At 43.9% G+C, this 13156-nt stretch overlaps 1 pseudogene; it reads left to right on the top strand.

Moving 5' to 3' along the window:
- The window catches only part of LOC135520472 (suppressor of tumorigenicity 14 protein homolog), a 42395-nt pseudogene that overhangs the window by 8404 nt on the left and 20835 nt on the right, over positions 1-13156 (top strand).

Genomic DNA, 13156 nt, shown 5'->3' with positions numbered 1-13156 from the left:
TGAATAAGTTACTTGATTTGGAATAGAGTTCCATGCAGTCATGTAGTACTGTGTGCTTCCATAGTCTTTTCTGGACTTGGGGACTGTGAAGAGACCTCTGGTGGCATGTCTTGTGGTGTATGCATGGGTGACTTTTAACAGTGAGTGAGTTTTATCATTTATAAATTATTTCACTCAGAATTTGTGTAAAAATGTAATTTATTTCGGCTAGCTAAATTGCAGGGGGGGGTGTACTCAGTGTGTACCCATTGATTCGAGAAAAATATAACTTATAAATGCCTCATGAGCTTAGTTCAACTGTCGAACCCCAAATATAAGCTTGTTTTAGTTTTGTTTGTAAACATTGTAAATGTAAACAAACACTATTGTCTCAACATGGTTAAATCTATAATGTTGATATAAAATGGATGGTCAGTTCTTGCATCCATAGCTTTTTCTATGAATTTGAGTGGTTATATTTCTCCGGCCTCCTATACCTCAGCTTTTTACACAAACCGTGGCGGGATTCCCACTTTGTTATTGTATGAACTGCAGATTGCCCGTTTAAATTGCACTTCAAGAAAGGATATCTGGAAACGGAGCAAGAGAACATGAGTGTTTACAGTATTATAACCACCACCAACTCTGTTTTGGCCAGTAATGCATATTCCTCTACCGACTGGCATAATTGTTCACAGAAGATCTATTTGTACATGTGGAGATGCGTTACATTTTGGGATCCACCTTGTTTATGGATGTAAGGGCACAACAGCAAATTTCTCATCTTAGAATTCCAGAGATCCCAAGATTGAGCTCAGGGTCAGGTCAGGTGAGGTCAGTGTGACCTGTCCTTTCCCAGACAGGATCAGTGTCAGCAGTGGAGTGTGGTTACGAAGGAATGTGGCTGTTTCGGTCAGATCAGAGCACACACTGTCCTCTCTCCTCTTTCCCTCTCTCTCTATCTGGTAGTGCGTGAGCGGTGTGGGTCAGAATGGAAGTGAGTGGTAAGGGGACACCAAGGTAGGAATTCAGCCAGGGACTCTCCAACAGTCTGCGGTCTCCTGACCGTCCTGTGGAACGGCCCGTTAACCCTGCCTACTGCAGTCTCTCACACATGACCAGTAGAGCAGGTTGGTTATTAAATGAACCCAGTCACCTAGTAACTACATGGTATCCAGGGAGAGATAATTCACACTAAATCAGCACAATGTGGTGGTGTTATTGTATTAGAACAAAATAACCTCTACAATGTCTGTAGTAGTGACACTTGTCATGACCATTTTCTACCACTTATCTGTAATCTAATGTTATGGGTTATTATATGGTCAAAGTTCCATAACATAATAACGGGGACTGTTAGAATGTTCATTGTCATAAACAAAGCATAGCTATATCATGACTTAATTATAACACTACATTTTCAATTACAGTTAATGTTACTAGCCAGAGAGGGTTAGTGTTGTCACGTTTGATGCGCTTTCACAAATGCATTACACTTTTTAATAAATAGATCTCATAAGCCATGTAGTTTTAGGCTGAGATATTTCCACCAGCAGGTTTCTAAAGTTCTGGTGGAGCTGACATTGGAAAGGTGCTACATAGATAATGATCGAGGATTTAAACAACAACAATTGACACTCCTGGTTAACGTTTAAACAGATGGAATGCCTGTCTATTGAAAGCGCAGTTGCACTGCTCAGTTATATTGTGCAGGCTGAATCAGACTACTCATTGATTTGGTTTGACTTTCGTTCTCACTATCTAAAGCCACATCATGTAATGTACTATACAATAAGACAAACACACAGAGGATGCACATATGTATGTTTACATTACAAACATCAAATGGTTGTGTGTGAAAAGGTGCTTGTCATTGTTAGCTATTTCTCTGGACCACACCTCTCAGTACAGAACACCTCATTACCCATCAGTCTAACTGGTTTGACTAATATGCTGCTACCCTACTATATGCCTAGCAGTCCTACTATACCTTATTGTTTAGTTAATACAATTAGCTCTCCAGATGTCCTCTCGTGCTTGTTGTGGTCACATACCGTGCCTTCCGAAAGTATTCACACCCTTTGACTTTTTCCACCCTTTTTTTGTTGTTTTACAGCCTGAATTTAAAATGGATTACACTTAGATTTTTTTTGTCTCTGGCCTAAGTAGAATTATGTTTACTAATTAAAAAAAATGTAAATAAAAGTTTCCTGAGTCAATAAGTATTCAACCCCTTTGTTGATGCAAACCTAAAGTTTAGGAATATGACTTCTACCTTACCTGTCACCATAGACCCAGTTCAATTTGCTTACCGCCCAAATAGGTCCACAGATGATGCAATCACCATCACACTGCACGCTTCCTTATCCCATCTGGACAAGAGGAATACTTATGTAAGAATGCTGTTCATTGACTACAGCTCAGCATTCAACACCATAGTACCCTCCAAGCTCATCATTAAGCTTGATGCCCTGGTTCTCAACCCCGCCCTGTGCAATTGGGTCCTGGACTTTGATGGGCCGCCCCCAGGTGGTGAAGGTAGGAAACAACATCTCCACTTTGCTGATCCTCAACACTGGGGCCCCACGAGGGTGCGTGCTCAGCCCCCTCCTGTATTCACTGTTCAACCATGACTGCATGGCTATGCACGCCTTCAACTCAGTCATTTAAGTTTGTAGATGACACGTCGTTGTTGGTCATCAAAGCCTACTACCATTGAGACAGCCTACAGGGACGAGGTGAGGGCTCTCGGAGTGTGGTGTCAGGAAAATAAATTGCCTCTCACTCAACGTCAAAAAAACAGAGGAGATCATCGTGGACCTCAGGAAACAGCAGAGAGAGTACCCCCCCCCCCCCCCTTATCCACACGGGACATCAGTGGAGCAGGTGACAAGTTTATGTTCCTCAGCGTACACATCACGGACAAACTGAAATGGTCCACCCACACAGACAGTGTGGTGAAGAAGGCACAACAGCAGTGCCTCTTCTTCTCTTCTTCAGCAGTACCTCTTCGACCTCAGGAGGCTGAAGAAATTTTTCTTGTCACCTAAAACCCTCACAAACTTTCACAGATTCACAATTGAGAGCATCCTGTCGGGCTGTATCACCACCTGGTATGGAAACTGCACCGCCCACAACCGCAGGGCTCTCCAGAGGGTGGTGCGGTCTGCACAATGCATCACCGGGGGCAAACTACCTGCCCTCCAGGACACCTACAGCACCCGATGTCACAGGAAGGACAAACAGATCATCAAGGACAACAACCACCCGAGCCACTGTCTGTTCACCCTGCTACCATCCAGAAGCCGTGGTCAGTACAGGTGAATCAAAGCTGGGACCGAGACAGAAGCTGTTTTTCAATCTCAAGGTCATCAGACTGTTAAACAGCCATCACTAGCACAGAGAGGCTGCTGCCTACATACAGACTTGAAATCATTGGCCACTTTAATAAATGGACACTGGTCACTTTAATAATGGCACTTGAATAATGTTTTCATATCTTGCATTACTCATCTCATATGGATATACTGTATTCTATACTGTATTCTATACTCTCTATTGCATCTTAGCCTGTGCCGCTCTGTCATTGCTCATGCATATATTTATATATTCTTATTCTTTTACTTGGATTTGTGTGTATTAGGTATCTGTTGTGGAATTGATTACATATTACTTGTTAGATATTCCTGCACTGTCGGAACCAGGACCACAAGCATTTCGCTACACTTGCAATGACATCTGCTAACCATGTGTATGTGACCAATAACATTTGATTTGAATACAAATTTGCTAAACAAGTCACAAATTGCATGGATTCGCTCTGTGTGCAATAACAGTGTTTAACAGGATTTTTGAATGACTACCTCATTTCTGTACCCCACACATACAGATAATTGTGAGGTTGAGCAGTGAATTTGAAATTCAACCACAAAGACCAGGGAGGTTTTCCAGTGCCTTGCAAAGAATGGCACCTATTGGTAGATGGGCATTGAATGTCTTTTTGACCATGATGAAGTTACTAATTACACATTGAATGGTGTAAACACCCATTCACTACAAAGATACCGGAGTCATTCCTAACTCTGTTGCCAGAGAGGGAGCAAACTGCTCAGGGATTTCACCATGAGGCCGATGATGACTTCAAATCAAATCAAATCAAATTTTATTTACATTTACATTTAAGTCATTTAGCAGACGCTCTTATCCAGAGCGACTTACAAATTATTTTGTCACATACACATGGTTAGCAGATGTTAATGCGAGTGTAGAGAAATGCTTGTGCTTCTAGTTCCGACAATGCAGTAATAACCAACAAGTAATCTAACTAACAATTCCAAAACTACTGTCTTATACACACAAGTGTAAGGGGATAAAGAATATGTACATAAAGATATATACAGTAGATGGTATTGAGTACAGTATATACATATGAGATGAGTATGTAAACAAAGTGCCATAGTTAAAGTGGCTAGTGATACATGTATTACATAAAGATGCGGTAGATGATATAGAGTACAGTATATACGTATACATATGAGATGAATAATGTAGGGTATGTAAACATTATATTAGGTAGCATTGTTTAAAATGGCTAGTGATATATTTTACATTTCCCATCAATTCCCATTATTAAAGTGGCTGGAGTTGAGTCAGTGTGTTGGCAGCAGCCACTCAATGTTAGTGGTGGCTGTTTAACAGTCTGATTTTTATTTATTTATTTATTTCACCTTTATTTAACCAGGTAGGCAAGTTGAGAACAAGTTCTCATTTACAATTGCGACCTGCCAAGATAAAGCAAAGCAGTTCGACACATACTACGACACAGAGGTACACATGGAGTAAAACAAACATACAGTCAATAATACAGTATAAACAAGTCTATATACGATGTGAGCAAATGAGGTAAGATAAGGGAGGTAAAGACAAAAAAAGGCCATGGTGGCAAAGTAAATACAATATAGCAAGTAAAACACTGGAATGGTAGATTTGCAGTGGAAGAATGTGCAAAGTGGAAATAAAAAATAATGGGGTGCAAAGGAGCAAAATAAATAAATTAAATACAGTAGGGAAAGAGGTAGTTGTTTGGGCTAAAATATAGGTGGGCTATGTACAGGTGCAGTAATCTGTGAGCTGCTCTGACAGTTGGTGCTTAAAGCTAGTGAGGGAGATAAGTGTTTCCAGTTTCAGTGCTTTTTGTAGTTCGTTCCAGTCATTGGCAGCAGAGAACTGGAAGGAGAGGCGGCCAAAGAAAGAATTGGTTTTGGGGGTGACTAGAGAGATATATACCTGCTGGAGCGTGTGCTACAGGTGGGAGATGCTATGGTGACCAGCGAGCTGAGATAAGGGGGGACTTTACCTAGCAGGGTCTTGTAGATGACATGGAGCCAGTGGGTTTGGCGACGATTATGAAGCGAGGGCCAGCCAACGAGAGCGTACAGTCGCAATGGTGGGTAGTATATGGGGCTTTGGTGACAAAACGGATTGCACTGTGATAGACTGCATCCAATTTGTTGAGTAGGGTATTGGAGGCTATTTTGTAAATGACATCGCCAAAGTCGAAGATTGGTAGGATGGTCAGTTTTACAAGGGTATGTTTTGCAGCATGAGTGAAGGATGCTTTGTTGCGAAATAGGAAGCCAATTCTAGATTTAACTTTGGATTGGAGATATTTGATATGGGTCTGGAAGGAGAGTTTACAGTCTAACCAGACACCTAAGTATTTGTAGTTGTCCACGTATTCTAAGTCAGAACCTTCCAGAGTAGTGATGTTGGACAGGCGGGCAGGTGCGGGTAGCGATCGGTTGAAGAGCATGCATTTAGTTTTACTTGTATTTAAGAGCAATTGGAGGCCACGGAAGGAGAGTTGTATGGTATTGAAGCTTGCCTGGAGGGTTGTTAACACAGTGTCCAAAGAAGGGCCAGAAGTATACAGAATGGTGTCGTCTGCATAGAGGTGGATCAGAGACTCACCAGCAGCAAGAGCGACCTCATTGATGTATACAGAGAAGAGAGTCGGTCCAAGAATTGAACCCTGTGGCACCCCCATAGAGACTGCCAGAGGTCCGGACAGCAGACCCTCCAATTTGACACACTGAACTCTATCAGAGAAGTAAAGAACCAGGCGAGGCAATCATTTGAGAAACCAAGGCTGTCGAGTCTGCCAATGAGGATGTGGTGATAGACAGAGTCGAAAGCCTTGGCCAGATCAATGAACACTGCTGCACAGTAATGTTTCTTATCGATGGCGGTTAAGATATCGTTTAGGACCTTGAGCGTGGCTGAGGTGCACCCATGACCAGCTCTGAAACCAGATTGCATAGCAGAGAAGGTATGGCGAGATTCGAAATGGTCGATAATCTGTTTGTTGACTTGGCTTTCGAAGACCTTAGAAAGGCATGGTAGGATAGATGTAGGTATGTAGCAGTTTGGGTCAAGAGTGTCCCCCCCCCCCCCCCTTTTGAAGAGGGGGATGACCGCAGCTGCTTTCCAATCTTTGGGAATCTCAGACGACACGAGAGGTTGCACAGGCTAGTAATAGGGGTGGCAACAATTTCGGCAGATAATTTTAGAAAGGGTCCAGATTGTCTAGCCCGGCTGATTTGTAGGGGTCCAGATTTTGCAGCTCTTTCAGAACATCAGCTGAATGGATTTGGGAGAAGGAGAAATGGGGAAGGCTTGGGCGAGTTGCTGTGGGGGGTGCAGTGCTGTTGACCGGGGTAGGAGTAGCCAGGTGGAAAGCATGGCAAGCCGTAGAAAAATGCTTATTAAAATTCTCAATTATGGTGGATTTATCAGTGGTGACAGTGTTTCCTATCTTTCGTGCAGTGGGCAGCTGGGAGGAGTTCTTATTCTCCATGGACTTTACAGTGTCCCAGAACTTTTTTGAGTTAGTGTTGCAGGAAGCACATTTCTGCTTGAAAAAGCTAGCCTTGGCTTTTCTAACTGCCTGTGTATAATGGTTTCTAGCTTCCCTGAACAGCTGCATATCACGGGGCTGTTCGATGCTAATGCAGAACGCCATAGGATGTTTTTGTGTTGGTTAAGGGCAGTCAGGTCTGGGGAGAACCAAGGGCTATATCTGTTCCTGGTTCTAAATTTCTTGAATGGGGCATGTTTATTTAAGATGGTTAGGAAGGCATTTTTTTTTAAATATCCAGGCATCCTCTACTGACGGGATGAGATCAATATCCTTCCAGGATACCCCGGCCAGGTCGATTAGAAAGGCCTTTCAGGGAGTGTTTTACAGTGATGAGTGGAGGTCGTTTGACCGCTGACCCATTACGGATGCAGGCAATGAGGCAGTGATCGCTGAGATCTTGGTTGAAGACAGCAGAGGTGTATTTAGAGGGCAAGTTGGTTAGGATGATATCTATGATGGCCTTGAGATAGAAGCTGTTTTTCAGTCTCTCGGTCCCAGCTTTGATGCACCTGTACTGACCTCGCCTTCTGGATGATAGCGGGGTGAACAGGCAGTGGCTCGGGTGGTTGTTGTCCTTGATGATCTTTATGGCCTTCCTGTAACATTGGGTGGTGTAGGTGTCCTGGAGGGCAGGTAGTTTGCCTCCGGTGATGTGTTGTGCAGACCTCACTACCCTCTGGAGAGCCTTACGGTTGTGTGTACCAGGCGGTGATACACCGTACCAGGCGGTGATACACCCGCCAGGATGCTCTCGATTGTGCATCTGTAGAAGTTTGTGAGTGCTTTTGGTGACAAGCCGAATTTCTTCAGCCTCCTGAGGTTGAAGAGGCGCTGCTGCGCCTTCTTCACGATGCTGTCTGTGTGGGTGGACCAATTCAGTTTGTCTGTGACTTGTATGCCGAGGAACTTAAAACTCACTACCCTCTCCACTACTGTTCCATCGATGTGGATAGGGGGTGTTCCCTCTGCTGTTTCCTGAAGTCCACAATCATCTCCTTAGTTTTGTTGACGTTGAGTGTGAGATTATCTTCCTGACACCACACTCCGAGGGCCCTCACCTCCTCCCTGTAGGCCGTCTCGTCGTTGTTGGTAATCAAGCCTACCACTGTTGTGTCTTCCGCAAACTTGATGATTGAGTTGGAGGCGTGTGTGGCCACGCAGTTGTGGGTGAACAGGGAGTACAGGAGAGGGCTCAGAACGCACCCTTGTGGGGCCCCAGTGTTGAGGATCAGCGGGGTGGAGATGTTGTTGCCTACCCTCACCACCTGGGGGTGGCCCGTCAGGAAGTCCAGTACCCAGTTGCACAGGGCGGGGTCGAGACCCAGGGTCTCGAGCTTGATGACGAGCTTGGAGGGTACTATGGTGTTAAATGCTGAGCTGTAGTCGATGAACAGCATTCTCACATAGGTATTCCTCTTGTCCAGATGGGTTAGGGCAGTGTGGTTGAGATTGCATCGTCTGTGGACCTATTTGGGCGGTAAGCACATTGGAGTGGGTCTAGGGTGTCAGGTAGGGTGGAGGTGATATGGTCCTTGACTAGTCTCTCAAAGCACTTCATGATGACGGAAGTGAAGTAGTCGTTTAGCTCAGTTACCTTATCTTTCTTGGGAACAGGAACAATGGTGGCCCTCTTGAAGCATGTGGGAACAGCAGACTGGGATAGGGATTGATTGAATATGTCCGTAAACACACCAGCCAGCTGGTCTGCGCATGCTCTGAGGGCGCGGCTGGGGATGCCGTCTGGGCCTGCAGCCTTGCGAGGGTTAACACGTTTAAATGTTTTACTCACCTCGGCTGCAGTGAAGGAGAGTCTGTATGTTTTCGTTGCAGGCCGTGTCAGTGGCACTGTATTGTCCTCAAAGCGGGCAAAAAAGTTATTTTGTCTGCCTGGGAGCAAGACATCCTGGTCCGTGACGGGGCTGGTTTTCTTTTTGTAATCCGTGATTGACCGTAGACCCTGCCACATACCTCTTGTGTCTGAGCCGTTGAATTGAGATTCTACTTTGTCTCTATACTGACGCTGAGCTTGTTTGATTGCCTTGCGGAGGGAATAGCTGCACTGTTTGTATTCGGTCATGTTTCCGGTCACCTTGCCCTGATTAAAAGCAGTGGTTCGCGCTTTCAGTTTCACGCGAATGCTGCCATCAATCCACGGTTTCTGGTTTGGGAATGTTTTAATCGTTGCTATGGGAACGACATCTTCAACGCACGTTCTAATGAACTCGCACACCGAATTAGCGTATTCAAAAACAGTTAGAGTTTAACGGCTGTGATAAGCTGTGATAGGAAACAACTGGGGATGGATCAACATTGTAGTTACTCCACAATACTAACCTAAATGACAGTGAAAAGAAGGAAGCCTGTACAGAATAAAAATATTCATAAACATGCTTCCTATTTGCAGCAAAGCACTAGAGTAATACTGCAAACAATGTGGCAAACAATTAGCACTTTGTATTCAGTACAAAAAGTTATGTTTGGGGCAAATCCAATACATCACATTACAAAGTACCACTCTCCAGATTTTCAAACATATTGATGTGTTGTGTTATGTGTACGCTTCTAATCGTTAAGGACTGGGGAGTTTAATCGGGATAGAAAAGGAATGGGGCTAAGCACAGGCAAAATCTAGAGGAAAACCTGGTTGAGTCTGTTTTCTACCAGACACTGGGAGATAAATTCACCTTTTAGCAGGGCAATAACCTAAAACACAAGGTCAAATCTACACTGCATTTGCTTACCAAGAAGACCGTAAATGTTCCTGAGAGGCCGAGTTACAGTTTTGACTTAGATCTGCTTGAATCTATGGCAAGACTTAAATGGTTGTCTAGCAATGTTCAACAATAAATTTGAATACTTTTCAAAATAATAATGGGAACATATATTGTGCAATCCAGGTGTGTTAAGCTCTTAGAACATACCCAGAAAGACGTGATTCTAATATATATTGACTCAAGGATTTGAATACTTATGTAAATTCAATATTTATGTTTTTCGTTTACAATAAATTTGCCAAACTGTCTAAACATTTTGGCACTATGGGGTCTTGTATGGAACAAAATATATGTAATCCATTTTGAATTCAGGCTGTAACACAACAAAATGTGGAATAAGTCAAGAGGTATGAATACTTTCTGAAGGCACTATTTTTACTGTTTTTTTTACAGGCAATACACTGTGACAGGCTTTTGCAGTGTTTTTGATTTGTTTTCTTCTGTTCTGTTTACACTGTCAGTGAAAGGTGTGTGTCCACTGTCTAATGCTTTCAACACAATTTCCTGTGTAATCATAGGACACCACTGAGGCCTATAGTTGGAAAGACATCAGCACAGTTCACAAATGGATCTAACTGGAGGGAGTAGAATTTTTGTTTGAGGGCAGAGAGATGGAGACAAAGGGGATATGATGAAAAGCATGTAATGGTTTTATTAGACTGTGAACAGGGTGACTGATGGAGAGAGCGACCCCCGAGCGCTCACTGACCCCATCCCTAATGATTCCCTTAATTCCAGACCATGATTGCTGTTAGAAATTCCAATTAGGAGGCATGTGTAAGAGCCAGAGCGTGGTAAGAATGGCCTTTAATTGCGATGAGTTATCATCTAGACCAGTGTAATTGAGCCCCCATCTTAAGGGGCGGCACTTCTGACAAATTGATTTAATACCGAAGCGATTCTCCCGTCCCTAATGGTGGATCGGGTCTGTCTCTCCACGCTGGGCCACAGGCGCAGAGGCAATTGTGTGCAGTGATTACTATCTGCTCTGTAATCGCTCTCTGTCGTCTCTTGCGCAAGTGTACTCGGACACACATCCTGGACCCAGGGCAGGGCACATAGATCTTAGCCTATGCCCCAGGTAGCCCTGAACTTACCCATCATACTGAAGTACTGTAGGGAGAGAGAGAGGGCTGATATGGAGAGTCACTGTATGCACATAAGTCAATATGACATCAATTTTAATGGTCACATACACAGATGTTATTGCGGATGTTGCGAAATGGTTGTGTGTCTAACTCCAACAGTGCAGTAATATATAACAATACACAGAAATCTAAAAATAAAATATTTATAAATATTAGGGCGAGCAATGTCGGTGTGGCATTGACAAATGCAGTAGAAGAGAATACAGTGCCTTCGGAAAGTTTTCAGACCCCAACACACAATTGATTAAAAAAATTCAACTGAGATCTCACATTAAAATAAGTATTCAGACCGTTCACGTTCACAGACCGTCTTCTTGGGTATGACGCTACAAGCTTGACACACCTGAATTTGGGAAGTTAATCCCCTTCTCTGCAGATTCTCTGAAGCTCTGTCAGGTTGGATGGGGAGCGTTGCTGCACAGCCATTTTCAGGTCTCCAGAGATGTTTGCTCGGGTTCAAGTTCGGACTCTGGCTGGGTCACTCAAGGACATTGAGACTTGTCCCGAAGCCATTCCTGCGTTGTCTTGGCTGTGTTTTTAGGGTAGTTGTCCTGTTGGAAGGTGAAACTTCACCCCAGTCTAAGAACCTGCACCATTGCGCTCAGGACTTCATCAAGGATCTCTGCGTACTTAGTGGTTAGAGCGTTGGACTAGTAACAGAAAGGTTGCAAGATCGAATACCCGAGCTGACAAGGTAAAAAAACAACATATGTCGTTTTTCCCTTGAACAAGGCAGTTAACCCAACAGGCCGTCATTGAAAATAAGAATTTGTTCTTAACTGACTTGCCTAGTTAAATAAAGGTAAAAAAACAAAACAGGGTTGAGTAACCGGGTGGAAGCCAGCTGTTCAACAGTCTGATAGCCTTAAGATAGAAGCTGTTTTTCAGTCCCTCTGTCCCAGCTTTGGGACCGTGCTGACCTCGCCTTCTGGATGGTAGCGGGGTGAACAGGCAGTGGCTCGGGTGGTTGTTGATCTTTTTGGCCTTCCTGTGACATCGAGTGCTGTAGGTGTCCTGGTGGGGAGGCAGTGTGCCCCTGGTGATGCGTTGGGCAGACCGCACCACCCTCTGTGGTTGTGGGCGATGCACTTGCTGTACCAGGCAATACAGTCCGACAGGATGCTCTCAATTCTGCATCCGTAAAAGTTTGAGGGTCTTAGTGCGCAACAGCCCCTGTATGTGCGGGTGGAGCATTTCAGATTGACAGTGATGTGTACGCCGAGAAACTTAAAGCTTTTCAGCTTCTCCACTGCGGTCCCATCGACGTGTATAGTGACGTGCTCCCTCTGCTGTTTCCTGAAATCCACAATCAGCTGCTTCGTTTTGTTGACGTTTAGTGACATTGTGAGGCAGTGGCTAGGGACTATTGTTGTTGATGTCACCAACTACTTGCTCACAGTTGACGGTTCCTTAGAGAAGGTGGAGCACATGCAGAGTGCCATGGAAGTCTTCTCTGCAATACAACATGTGTGCTCTCCGGTCGCTAAACTGGTTGGGCCCGTTTTGACGTCAGGATTTGTTTTGAGCCTGTTTCAACTTGTCAGTGATTTCTTTTTTTTCCCATTTTGTTCATTTACAAATGAAACAAAAACATAGTCATGTAAGACAGGCACCATTGTTGTTATGGTGTGAATCAGTGCTTAGACGTCTTTGCAATTCACCGTCACTCTAATACAGGGTGATGATCCAGATTTCGGTCAGTTTCACAAACAATGCAATTGTCTGTCTTTCCCCTGCTGACCTACACACACCACACATCTGACTACTGCACTGATAGACAGACACACACTGAACTTTCCATGGCAACACCTCAAGGACATCTCTCTCTCTGCGCTCATCTCTTTTTAAATCCATTAGTAAGGTTTTAGCCCCCAATGTGAAATGAGAAGTATGGCGTAGGTAATACTAGTGATACATAACCCTTCCTGATGAGAACAGTGAGTTGAATCAGTTCCTCTTTGGGTAATGCAGCGGCTGTTGCTTCTTGATTTTAGTTGAAGAGCCACAGAATCTTAGCTTTCATTTAGTTCTTTGTTACTGTTCGAATGTTGACGATGGGAACTTTCTGATGCCAGGATCAGTAGAATTGGCAATTTGTTTCTTGTGCCTTTTGTTGAAGTCACTGGCTTTTCCTTTGTAGCTTTTTACAAGTCCACTGTCATTACTTTCACCTCGTATGGTAAGACTGGAGTCTGGCGGTGGCTATAGGTACTGTCTTGTACTTCAGTGTTCAGTCTCTTCCTGAAATCATCCTGAAACTATGATTTACTAACAATCTCCATGTCGTCCTGCAAGTTAGATGACTCGCATACTCTACACTGGATATGTTATTGTAC

Source organism: Oncorhynchus masou, chromosome 29 (genome assembly GCF_036934945.1).
Source record: "Oncorhynchus masou masou isolate Uvic2021 chromosome 29, UVic_Omas_1.1, whole genome shotgun sequence".
NCBI lineage: Eukaryota > Metazoa > Chordata > Actinopteri > Salmoniformes > Salmonidae > Oncorhynchus > Oncorhynchus masou.
The sequence above is the reverse complement of the archived record's forward strand: the minus strand, read 5'-3'. Positions and strand labels throughout refer to the sequence as shown.